The sequence below is a fragment of the Scleropages formosus genome, chromosome 25, assembly GCF_900964775.1.
Source record: "Scleropages formosus chromosome 25, fSclFor1.1, whole genome shotgun sequence".
In the NCBI taxonomy this organism is placed as follows: domain Eukaryota; kingdom Metazoa; phylum Chordata; class Actinopteri; order Osteoglossiformes; family Osteoglossidae; genus Scleropages; species Scleropages formosus.
Window position 1 is genome coordinate 15,597,045 of NC_041830.1, and position 13,125 is coordinate 15,610,169.

Here is a 13,125-nt window from a genome sequence, read left to right on the forward strand (position 1 = left end):
GGGTTCGAGTGAAGCGCTGCAATAAAGTGTTCCTTTAAAGGTGTGTGTGGATACACACTCTGTGACCAAAATAGGAGACCAACGTGTGATCTAAGGGCTCGGGAAGCGTCCTGCCGGTCCACTCCGCTCAAGCTTCAAAGCGAGGCCTGCTCCGGCCGAGCCCAGCCCCCAGCCCCCAGCCCCCAACCGCCCAGCCGCCCTCCCCCCTCCCCCCTCCCCCCTCGCACCCGCAGCCCCTTCTCCTTCAGCCCTCTTTATTTATTTACCTCTTGATTTCTCATTCAGCGGGGGGCTCTTGTGTCTATTTGCGTCCCAGGTGAGGAGATATCATGTGGGTTCCTCCGAGGCCCCCCGGAGCACGTGGCCCCACACATTATTTACACGCCTCTCAGACACACACGCACACACACACACACACACACACTGAGCCAGCGACACCCAGAAAAGCACTTTTGAAAGTCACTTTGAAGAATCTGCTGTTACATTCTGACCCATTAGTGAGTTTTTTTTTCCAGATAGTGATGAATGAGGCCCATCAGGTTTCGACCCCCCAACGTTGTAATTTTCCACCTCTTATCTAATGTACATTCATTTGCATTCAAGTTTTTTCATTCATGAATATTCCGTAGAAGTCAGGGCCTGTGATGTGAAACGAATATGTCCAGAAGCTTTCCCTGCGTACAGTACATTACTGTTATGTGACTGTAATTCCGACCATATGCTTTGCGCCTAAAAGCTAAGTATTTAAAAAATAACATCGCTTGATCAAATCAAAGGCAAAGACCTGTGAAACATACTGGACATTTTAATTCACCTGCGCCCTACAAGCAAGTGTAACAATTAACTGCAGTAAGTTACTGTTATTGTCATTATTAATAATACATAATGCCGTATATGTGTATCTTTAATTTTTTCCCTAACTTGTAAAGACTGTTTTTCTTCTTTCATCAGGAAGGGAGAAAAATAAATTCTACTCAAGACTAATTGTGAATTATCCCTAGTGCAGCGGAGCGGCCGGGCGCGCGCGTGCAGGAGCGAGCGCGGCCGCCCGGCCCGGCCCATTTCCGCCTGGAGGGTCACCCTCTGTGCGCTCGAGCGTCTGAAGCCGTTGGCCGCTCGCGCACCGCTTGGCTCTTTCTGTACTCGCTAACAGCCTCACAATGTTCCTCAATTTCTCCTCCATATCGCTCTTCTAGCTGCTTTTTTTTGTACGCGAAATTATTTTCTACACAGCGACGCGTTTATTTGGGAATTTAACTGCCGAAACAGCGCCGTCGGCCCGGGTTATAACGCGGCGCTTCTCCCATATATTAAAAAAAAAAATAGTTGAGGAGGAAATTCCACACACAGGAGCACAGAGAGAAGAGCCCGGACTTAAAGTAAGGCCTTGTGTTTTTCTATCCTAATTACAGGCAAAGTGTGTGTGTTCTGTGTGATTATACACACTGTGTGTGTGTGTGGAGTAACAGTACAGTGAGTACTAGTGCACAGTGTCTGTGTGGGGGATGGGCAGTGTGTGTTTTTTCTGTGCTTACAGTGTGTGAGGTGTAACATTATCATATGTCAGTGGGGGTTGGCTGTGTGTGTGTGTTCTGTGTGATTAAAGGTTGTGTGTGTGTATGTGGAGTAATATTACAGTTATATGAATGACAGTGGTGGGGATGGGCAGAGTGTGTTTTCCATGTGATTACACACACTTTCTGTGTGTGGAGTAAGAGAGTACAGTAGTATCAGTGGTGGTGGGGGATGGGCAGAGTGTGTTTTCCTTGTGATTACACACACTTTGCGTGTGTGGAGTAAGAGTACAGTAGTATTATTGGTGGTGGGGGATGGGCAGAGTGTGTTTTCCTTGTGATTACACACACTTTGCGTGTGTGGAGTAAGAGTACAGTAGTATTATTGGTGGTGGGGGATGGGCAGAGTGTGTTTTCCTTGTGATTACACACACTTTGCGTGTGTGGAGTAAGAGTACAGTAGTATCAGTGGTGGTGGGGGATGGGCAGAGTGTGTTTTCCTTGTGATCACACACACACTGCGTGTGTGGAGTAAGAGTACAGTAGTATCAGTGGTGGTGGGGGATGGGCAGAGTGTGTTTTCCTTGTGATCACACACACACTGCGTGTGTGGAGTAAGAGTACAGTAGTATCAGTGGTGGTGGGGGATGGGCAGAGTGTGTTTTCCTTGTGATCACACACACTGCGTGTGTGGAGTAAGAGTACAGTAGTATCAGTGGTGGTGGGGGATGGGCAGAGTGTGTTTTCCTTGTGATCACACACACTTTGCGTGTGTGGAGTAAGAGTACAGTAGTATCAGTGGTGGTGGGGGATGGGCAGAGTGTGTTTTCCATGTGATTACACACACTTTGCGTGTGTGGAGTAAGAGTACAGTAGTATCAGTGGCGGTAGAGGATGGGCAGAGTGTGTTTTCCATGTGATTTAACTCTGTTTGTGACAGGTGGAATATTGCGGTGTGTTTTTTGTCTGGATGTAGGATGTGTGTGCAGAATAAAACATTCTGTGACTGTGGGGGGTGGGCGTTATGTTTTCTGTGTGATTATAGGCTGTGTATCGAGTCACAGTTCAGTTATACGCTATATGTCACTGTGTGTGTGTGGTCATGTTTCAGTAGTATTAGTGCCAAGGGATGTACAGTGTGCGATCGCACACTGTGTAGAGTAAAATTACAGTAGTATTAGTGACAGTCACTGTGGGGGATGGGCAATGTGAGATTATACACTGTGTGTGGAGTAACACGACCATAGTATTGAGAAAAGTGACAGTGGGGAAGGGGCAGTGTGTGTTTTCACAATGAAGTGTCTAAATGTGGGATGGTAACACTCGATTACCCATCCTGGCCAACTAATGAGGCCTCGGATTTAAGTTGTCAACACCAGTAGGAATCATGACTTGTGTTCCTGTTGGAGCAGGCAGGTGTCACCAAGATTTGGTCACATCGGGAACACAACTGCAGGTTCCAGGAAAACCACATGGCCGGGAGCGCTAACACAGTTCATAAGGGTGTAATTTTTCCCAGGAACGGCAGCATGTGGAAGCAGCACTGGGGGTTGGCACATCATGGTCAAACCTCTGTCACACCGATCCTTCAAACATGCAAATCCTTAACGTGTTGAGCTCACAGACATGCTTGTGGCGTTTCCTTTACATTTCCTCTCTTCATTGTAACTCCCGCAGGCCGGCGGCAACAGAGATAAACAAGAGAACAACTTCAGCGAAAAACACAAGTATGTTCCAGTGTTGATTCACCGTTTCAGCCCCCTCACGTTGTCAGTGGGGAGGCGTAATAGTTGTTTACGAGTTGCATTAATCTTGTATGTTGGTTAACACTTAATGCAGGGGTTGCTAATTGAGAGGACGTGCCTGTGAACTTACGCCTTTAAAAGCAGGCTGAAAGATGAGGCTGTTAGTTAAATTAAATTCATACATTGTTCCATGATCAACCAGACTTTAAGGCTAATAATAATCGTTTATGCATGTTGTACAGCAAGACATGTGGATGGGAAGATAAGAATATGTTAGGTTTTTGGAGACTTCCTGTTTTCGTTCTTCAGTATTTGTGACTGGATTGTTGTATCAGGTTAATTTTTTTTCATCCAGAGTTTAACAAGATGTGTTATTGTTATAGATTAATGTAGTGAGATAGGCTTTTAACTGCCTAGCGGTGTAATTTAGCCTTTATTGTTACCGTGGCCTTGTCGAGCACACCCTAGGTAGAGGATGGTACAGTACCTCGATTGTAAATTATTGATCTTGGTCTTCTGCATACTCTCCAATTACAGCAGGCACGGTTATGTAATTGTGCTGCTAGACAGCATGTGTGAGTGTGGGGGAGGGAAAGGCTGTTTGCGAGCTAAATCTGGATGCTTTTTACAGGCCTTCCTCTGCCTCTTTCATACCATGTGTATTTGCTGCGTGATGCAGGTTGTATTTCACTTTCTTAGGTCATAGGGTGCTTTTGTTATGTCTTTTACCTCATCTTGGCCATCTTTGCAGTCATGAGTTCTTGATTATAGATTTTTAAACAAAAAATACAGTTTTCATCTTCAGTAGAGCAATTGTATATTTCTTTGTTTTGGTACCCATTTTATTCTTTGTAAGTTCCTTCTTCCATGTTTTATTTTTCACTTTTGTCAACTGCATATCCAGTGCATGGTCACAGTGATCCAGAGCCCACCCCAGAATGGTGGAGTGTGAGGCTGGGTACACCCTGGGTGGGACTCCAGTCCGTCACGGAGCAATCACGCAACATCACTCACTCACACACACACACAAACACAACCATTTTAGAGTCAACAGTTAACTTGAAACACGTCTTTGGACCGTTGGAGGAAACCCACGTGAACATGTAAACTCCATGCAAAATGAGAAGGATTCGAACCCACAGCCCGGGCATTTTGAGGTGCTGGTGCTATGCAGTGCTCCACTGTGTTGCCACAAATGTTGGCATTGTGAGGAAATACATGTTTTGAATATAAGAACTATGATAACGCCTCAGACTTTTAGCTGTTACAAATGAATTTGAGGTAATCTCTTGAAGTGCTGGTGACACTTTATCGGCCAGCTTGTGTTGATAATGTCAACATAGAACCTGGTGGGATATTATGTTTTGGACATTTCAGAAGCATAAACATGTTTTCCCCCCCCAGGGTGCTGGTAGAACAATACAGTTGTACATCCCACACTCGTAATATCAGTGGATGTCAGTTGTCTTGCAGTACAGCGACAATCATTCAGGTGCTCTTGGTAGCTGTGTTCACTTGATGTGTGGCTTTGGACTCAAACTGTGCTTTTGGAACCAGCAATACAAAAAGGCACAGAACCATTTGAGGGTTGCTTTGGATGCATTTCATGATGTCATGATATGGTTAGACTATTTCTTTTAAGGATATGACAACATAAAATTATTTGCTGCTTAAAATACTTATCGGGTAGATTTTTTTTTTTTTTTTTTTTTTTTTTAATGTCACAGCTCTCCAGGTTCTACGTTCAGTCTCCTCCAAGCTCTCTTTTAATTTTGCACGTGTACTGTATTTGCAGGGGTTACCTCTGTGACTCCTCCATAATCTAAAAACCATGTAAGGTATGATTTTTTGTGTGTGAGTGAGCACTAGGGTGCTACGGTTTACCTCACTCACACCCACTGCTCCAGGTTATTGGAAATTCTGTAAATTCACAAATTCAACAGGAATAGATTTGTATGTGTGTAAATATATAAAGAAATGAAATGTGTCGGGGAAAAACTGGTACATGTGATCCAAAGTTTAATACCTGGCCTCCTGACATAAATAGATTTTCTGAACTTCATCTTGCATCCATTTCCAGAACACTAATGTTTGTTCTGTGGAGCCCTTTGAAATGCTTAAATTTGAGCTGTAATTTAGTGTCTCTGGTACTAAGATTTGGTGTCTCTGTAGCAGTGCTGAAATTTTGTGGTGTTCTCTCTTCTTCACCTCTTTCTTTTGCAGGCTAGATTCCGAAGGGCCTTAGAAATGGCCCCTGAGGCCTCTCTGGTATTTTGATAAACTAGTTTAGCAAGGTTACCCTTGCATGTTTTGGCAGCAATGTGAACACAAGGCCTGACCTTGACTGGACGTTTTGTGGCAGCTCGAGGTCAAAAACTTATCTGTTAGTATTTGTTTAGTGTCTGTGCTCGGTCCAGTGTATGTTTTTGGTCAGCAACAATACATGGAAATGGCAAACTAATTTCACAAAGCCCACCCCCGTGCTGCTGTGCCTGGCCTTGTCTTGGGAAATCCCTTCTTTTAATTTTTTTTTTTTTTTTTTTTTTTTTAAGAAGTTGGATAAGAGTAGTTGTAGAATGCGTACAGAGCCAGAGGGCTGCAGTTTCCACTGATGAATGAATGGTGGGAAGTTTCCCAGCTAACTCAACGCTTTATTGTCAAAGTCATATACCAGTGGAAGCAGTTGTGGACTCGGATGTTATTATGGTCGATACTCAAGGGAAGCAACAACATAGAACTATTTCTGAATCTGCTAGTCTTTATAAACATCATTATTATTACTGTTATTATCATAATCATCAAAGTTTTTTCAGTACTTGGTTATTTTTCTAGCACAATTAATAAGTGTCTTCCCAAGGCTGCTGCAAAATGGCTTTTTGATGGATTTAACTTGCAACCTCAAGGTACAGGTCTCTTCTTTCTTACTAATATGCTGATTAGAAGTAGATTGCTCTTGTTTTTTAGCCTGCAAAATTTTGCGTAGAATGCCACCTGTAAAGCTTATCTTTGCTTTAATGTTGTGGTAACTGACTAATATTAATAATGTATGCTAAACCCTCCTCTGCACTTTCATTTTGCCAGTGTGGACTTTTATAATCTTTTTTTTTTTTTTTTTTGTTTTTGCTTCCTAGTTATTTATAACAGACTGTTTTCTCTCCATGCCACTTAAGTACAGAGAGTGAATAGGTTGACCACACAGTCTTACAAGGGAACATGCCTGTGATGCAATAAGAATGCAACTCAGTGTTGTAAGTGAGCTGGCACTTTTTGTGCCTTTTACACTTTTATAAAAATAGCCTATTTTATGCTGCTTGAACATTTTATCACATGACATCTAACACAGAAGCGCCAAGCACCGAGTAAAAGATAAACCAGAGGAGATTGCGTGAAAAATGTTAAAGGGAGATGATTTATACTGAAAGTCCAAGCCACCAGACATCTGAGGAAGTATCTCTTTAAGGAAGGAAGAAAAAGCAAGGAATGCTCTGTGGTTTCCATAAATAGAGCCAAGCGATGGGGGAGGGTAGAAGGGAGTAGGATATGTAAATTGGCACAAACTACGAATTCCATGGAGGCGGCCCACGTTGGGTTTGTGCAGTGGGGACTCGGGCTGCAATTGTGCCGTTGTTCAATGTGAAGTGGCCAAGCTCACTTTTCCGCATTCTCAGGCTGTACAGCAGCGTGACCTTACTGTCCTCATCATCGGAAATCACGAAAGGTACGATTCATGGTATATTCATATTCATCATTTTTCTGGCCTTTAGTTGGGAATTTTGTCTCTTAGATAAGTTTTACGCTTTCAATAATGAAAAATCCCTGCCTGCTATCACTCCTTCAGATAGTGTGAAGTAAATATACATAAAATCCAGAAATATTTGTAAGTGGGGAAAGATGTGCAATGGTTTATCTCTCTTTGAAAATAGTTTTTTTTTTTTTTTTTTTTTTTTTGCAAAAAAGTATGTGTATTTCATTTGGAATATAATTTGACAGTATTAGAATTGTGTAGCATGGTTGTTATATGAAGTTGTATTTGATCTTTAACCATAATTAGCTCATAAACCATTATCAATTTGACAGGCAAGATTTTGTTTACAGTGGCTGGCTATGTAAGCAGGTGGGTGTGGAGTCTCATTTCAGTTCAACCAAACATACAAGATGGTAGTACGAAATATAGTGACTAAGCAGCTAGTTAGTGTTGGTCATGGGTAAATGAAGTCCCCTGACCTAATATGCTACCGGGAACCTGCATGTTTACTCTTGTTTTCATAGAAACAAGATGGTGGCAATTGTGTTGACTTAGCAGCTGGCATAGTGCCAGTATTACTGTATGACAATTTAAATTGGCTGTATTTGGCTAGAATTAGTATTAGTCATATCAGAAATATGCAGTTTTAACTATAAAAATGGGTTTAAACATTTGGTAAAATACCTTTGAAATGTATAATTAGAATTAACAAAGCAATTTACTGCTAATGTGTTTTTTTTTTTTAATTGAATTTAACAGAAATTGCACTGCATTGCAGTTGACTGCATATGAGAGGCCAAGTTCAGTTTAAAATGTTCATTATATATACATGTTAATGACCACCACACTTCAGTTTCATGTTTGAGGATTGAACTTGATCTCTGCAGACCAGAAGGAAGATACAAGACAAGAGTCAGACTCGGATTTTCAGCTGTGACTGTCAATGTGTGGCTTGCAGTGACGTGACGTTGTGTGCTTTTCATTCACTTGCCATCCGTGATGGAGAAGATTTATATGCCTGTACTCGAGTAACATGAAATTTATATACTTGCACTGGGAGAAAAAGGTTGGGCCACCCATTCCACACTGTTCCCTGCAAATAAATAGAATGATATTTTTTTAATTAAATTAAATATTTTTTTTAACAGTGCAGAGTCACATATTTCCATGAATTATTACTATTGAGAGATGGTTTGTCTTCTCTGTTGTGCTTAATTCACTGTGATTAACTGGAAAAACTCATGAGAACACAAAAGTAAGTAGCTTGTACTGTAAAACATAAGAGAAAAGAGTGGGAACAGTTTGGATCCCCAGTTGTGTTGGATACAGGTCCATGTTAGAATGCCCATAGCAACTGTACCGAAAACTGTCTACTCATAGTTGTACCAAAAGTCACTTGTATAAAATGGGACTTGTTGAACTGATTGAAGTAGGGGGGTGCAGCAGTGCAGCAGACTTGGCCTGTGCGTGCTCTCTGGTGGGTCTGGGGTTCGAGTCCCACTTGAGGTGCCTTGCGGCGGACTGGCGTCCCGTCCTGGGTACGTCCCCTCCCCCTCCAGCCTTACGCCCTGTGTTGCCAGGTTAGGCTCCGGCTTGCCGTGACCCCGCTTGGGACAGGAGATTTCAGTCAGTGTGTGTGAGCGTGTAAACTGATTGAATGTATACATTATATATATTTATCTTTTTGAGATTAAAAAGTAGGCTCTTCAGCATCCTTCAAAATTGCGTAGATATTTTAGGATTAGGCTACTTTGTTCTCAGACAGAATTTTGAGAATTAAATTACACAAAACGTGCAGGACTAATTGTGCTGCGTGACTTTTTGGTACTTAATTTTGAGATGAAACGTCACATTCATAACTCTGCAGTCAGCCCTTAAGTCTTTCTCGGTGCTTCTTGACGTGTTAATTTGGAAAGTGCTGTCTCAAACCAGGCGGCAGAAGCCTGCTCTTCTTTTTTAGTCACTCTTCATGTTGTCGTCACCACAAGCACGTGGTAGCACCTCACATTGCATGGTGAAACACTGGTTGTGGACATAGACTTTCTGAAGAGGTGGGAAATGTAAAATGAGTCATACATTTTTTCTTGCTATTTTTTTTTTTTTTTTTTTTTTTTTTAACAGCACAACTCCATTTGTTACTAATAGTCTCTGTTGTAGCTAAACACATATTTGGATTTTAATGTGATTTATGTGTTGATAGAGGATTTTGTGAAAATGGAAGCTTGTGCTCTGTAAAGAAATGATCTTACTTTTTCTTAATATTTTTCCCCTCTCCCTTACTGATCTAAAATTAGATTTCTTGTATTTTTCGTGTAATTCATCAGTAACTTTTAAACTTATTTCATACCAGAGACTCTTTTTTGTTGAAGAAAAAGTTACCAGTCATTTAATGACCAAGGAAATTCATCTTGTTTGGTGTCAGCATTGAGTGACTTCTGTTTCTTGTCACCGATTAACAGTGGCTGCCAAACAGTATATCACTTAGTCTGTTTTAAGGAATGGCTTTGGAAAGAGGTATCCGCTCAGCAAATGTTTACTGCCGGAGATATGATTCAGCACAGTCTCTATCTGTGGCACATCATCTGAATGATGGCCCAAGAGAATGTTTTTTTTAAAAGAAGTTCAAGATAAATAGAGTAACATTCGAACTCAGTGACCGGTTGTTTTGCTTGTAATAACATTGCTTTTCACAAATTCTTGTACTCAGAAGATGTATAGCAGTGTGTCATGTAATATCACAACACAAGTTCTTTGGATGTGAAATGCGTATGTTTACAGTTATAAAGTAAGCATTTGATATATGAAGTGCTGTGTAGAATATGTCCTCAAAGATAATTTGTATAGTATTTATATCCATATGAGTTATATAGAAGCAAACCTACTTTAATTTCTCAAGTTGCCGCATTCATCAGTTGTAAAATAAACAGCTAAAATAAAAAGCAAAGAGCATATAGCAACAAAATGGGTCCAATAACAAGTCTAAGTATTAGTGAATTGTTTTTGTATTGGAAAAACCATTTGCTTTTCTTTGCCAAGTAGTTAATCTGACAGTTAATCTTATTTGTAAAATTTGACAATATTAAGTTGAAGGGACTCTTTAAAGGGAAGGGTATTGAAATGCATGAATATTCATTAGTTGCAAATCTCGGATGTCTTTATCCCGATTTTAGCTTGTGTTCCAGACTATTAGGGGTGAGTCTTCATCTAGAAAAATGCACCCTGCAGCTACAGTGTCACATGGCTTATTATCCGTTGACCTGGGTGCTTAAATCACCCTTGGGAGTGTTTCAGAATTCATTTGGAAGAAAAGCATGGTTGAAGGTCTTTTACAGGGTATGCTTTGGTTTTTGAATTTATGGTATAGCATTACCAGTCTTGGAAAATTAATGTCTTATTTGGCTGGGCCACCTGATTTGTCGAGTGTTCCCTTTGCAACCCAGAGTAGTGGGTAAAACAGGGAAGATGAGACCTTCTTCTGGTATAAAAAAAGATTCCAAACTTTCAGTTTTAATCTAGCGAACACTATTTAATGAAGAGCATCTAGTTTAAAGTGTTTTCAAACATGTTTATTGCTTTAGTATTTTTTGATACAAATCAAAAATTTTAAGTATTGGATTGGATACTTTGAGTGATACTTAACAGCTTAGCATTTGAGCAAGTGTAGTAAACCTGTATAAGAGAGATTTGCCCTTCAGTCATTAGATGGAGTCAATACAAACTGGACTCTGCATGGGAAATGCCAGGTTCCATTATCGTCTGCCCATGCCCTGCTGTCAAAACATACCTCACTTCTACCAGAGTGACTCCATCTGTAATACAGCATGGTTGTGGACTCTGTGGTTCCAGTTGGGTACTTCAGAATACGGCCAGAAGTGTGTTTTTTCTGCATTTTGCCTTGCTAGCTATTGGCTTAGGTGGCTAGACACAGTGATTTCTTCCACTCCTTTGTAAAACATACCTATTTTAGTTCTGTTGTATGCATTGCTTTTACTCATGGTGTAGTGTTATGTGGTGCATCCATCTTGAAATGAGCTGACTGCTAAAAGCACATTTTTTAAATTTAACTATCAAGTTAATTCCATGCAATCACAAATGCCCTAATTACGTAATTTTTATTGTATTAGCCCTGTGAAATTTATTTAGCTACCTACAAGATAAAATATTGCCCTTGCTTGATAGTTATAATTATATTTTGAAGACAAATGTAAATTGTCTTGTGTGGGAATTGTTGTTTGCTTGTACCCAACTCATTGTCTGTGAAAGTGTGTAATATGTATGTTGTGCAAAAGGCAACAAAGTTTTGCTTAGATGTATGCCCATGATTTTTGTAAACCTGTGCTTAACAATGCGCACCCTAGCTAACCTCGTTCCACTCTGATATAATTGATTGAAAACAGGACAAATAAAGCAGTAAACAATTTTAAGAATTCATTTTAGAGAAATGTGCAGAATTGTTTGTCATCCCAATGTGAAATCTGTCTTTGTGTTGGTATATAGTTGTATAATATTTTTTACTACACAACAGCTCCGCTATAGTGTAAGACTTCTTGAAGCCTGGTCTGCAGATGTGGCTCTTTCCTTTGCTAAATGATGCACTGCTGCTTTTAAAGCCAACAGGCAATTGACCCTGTCCTCTTCACTCCCTGCCATTTAACTTCATTAGCTACTGACAGAGGCAGTTTGGGAAACGTTGAAAAAGACACAGGATCAGGAAATAGGCATGCCACGTGTGAGGCTGTAGACATTTATCAGAGCAGAAGCCCCAAGGTGGCTAAGGTGGAGAGACACCCAGCTGTTTGGAAATGATTAAAGCACTAGGGGGATGATAATGGCAGGGAAAATTATTGCTTAGCAAAATAAGAAGACTTCAATAATTTTTACTTGCCATCAGATGACAAATTGCCCTGAAATGTGGCAAAATAATATACAGTGAGTGGAAAGCAGTTCTGTAGCTTGTTCCAAGGCCCACATTGTTACCCGCTTCGTACCGTATATAATACAGAAATGAGATGCAAATAATGAGTAAACAATGGCTGCATGTCTTAGCATAGCGACTCTTCTACCTCCAATGGATGACATAAAAGAGAAGTCTCATCCCACTGTGTGCAGGTCACAGATCTCAAGTGCTGTTGTTTTTGCAGAATGCTAAATCACCACAAATGTGCTGCACTGATGTTAGCAGGGAGGATTGTGCTTGCAGAGTCAGCTTTTGTTTAGGGACAGCCTGTCTGTGGGGAAGTCGACTCGGCTGGGCTGTGCTAAGTGTGACTTTGGGTCAGGTTTGATTTTCGACTTTGTGCTGTGGTTCTTCCTATTATTTCTTTTATTTAAGGGGGGATTTTTGAGTCTTGCGCAACAAAAAAATGCTACAATGCCTTACAAAATGATATACCCCATCTCATTTTTGTTGTTATTTAGTACAGCAGCATTGTTACCCTTTTAAGTGGTCATTTTGCTTCCACAAGAGGTGTTGTTCACTGCCTACTTCATCTTTCACTCTGCATAGCATGCGGGTACAATAATTCCATAGCAAAACCAATTACTGTATATACTTCCTGCTTCCCATCACACCGACGGTGTCTCAACCAATCATGACCCTTGATTAAGGTAAATATACCACTGAAATGGCAGATTCAATACTAATTCTTATACAGAAGGGTAATTTTTACCAATATTATAAAATATATCGGTGTTTGCATTATTGTACATAAAATCCCTTTTATTTTGGTGTTTTACTTAATTTCTGGTGATACATTGTTTTGTCCAGGAGCTGTTTTTTTCCCACACAAGAAATACTGATAATTAAACCCCATTACAATTTGCCTAACAGGGTGATTTCATGGAACAAATTAACCCCAATATGAGAGGAATTGGTGTACTTTAAAATGAAAATATTAAAACAACATGTATAAACTAAATTACAAACCATGATTGTAAATAGTAACTCAGTTTATTTCAGTTTATTTTTATATAGAGTATTTTTCCTACCAGGGTAACACACGCATACTTGTTAAAGCTTCAGCACATGTATGTGAGCAATAGCCATTTCCTTTTGATTGTATAAATTCAGTCATTTCGTATCATTTACATCACCCAGTAGGATTCATGTGATAACAGTAAC

The 13,125-nt window shown here is 40.4% G+C and overlaps 1 protein-coding gene across 1 annotated transcript in view; it reads left to right on the forward strand.

Moving 5' to 3' along the window:
- The first annotated feature begins 1,079 nt into the window (after positions 1-1,079).
- Positions 1,080-13,125, forward strand: part of LOC108921663 (F-box-like/WD repeat-containing protein TBL1XR1) — a 34,646-nt gene continuing 22,600 nt past the window's right edge. The window contains exon 1 of the mRNA XM_018731247.2: positions 1,080-1,379. The gene's annotated coding sequence lies outside the window, so the exon portion shown is untranslated. The remainder of the gene's footprint in view (positions 1,380-13,125) is intronic.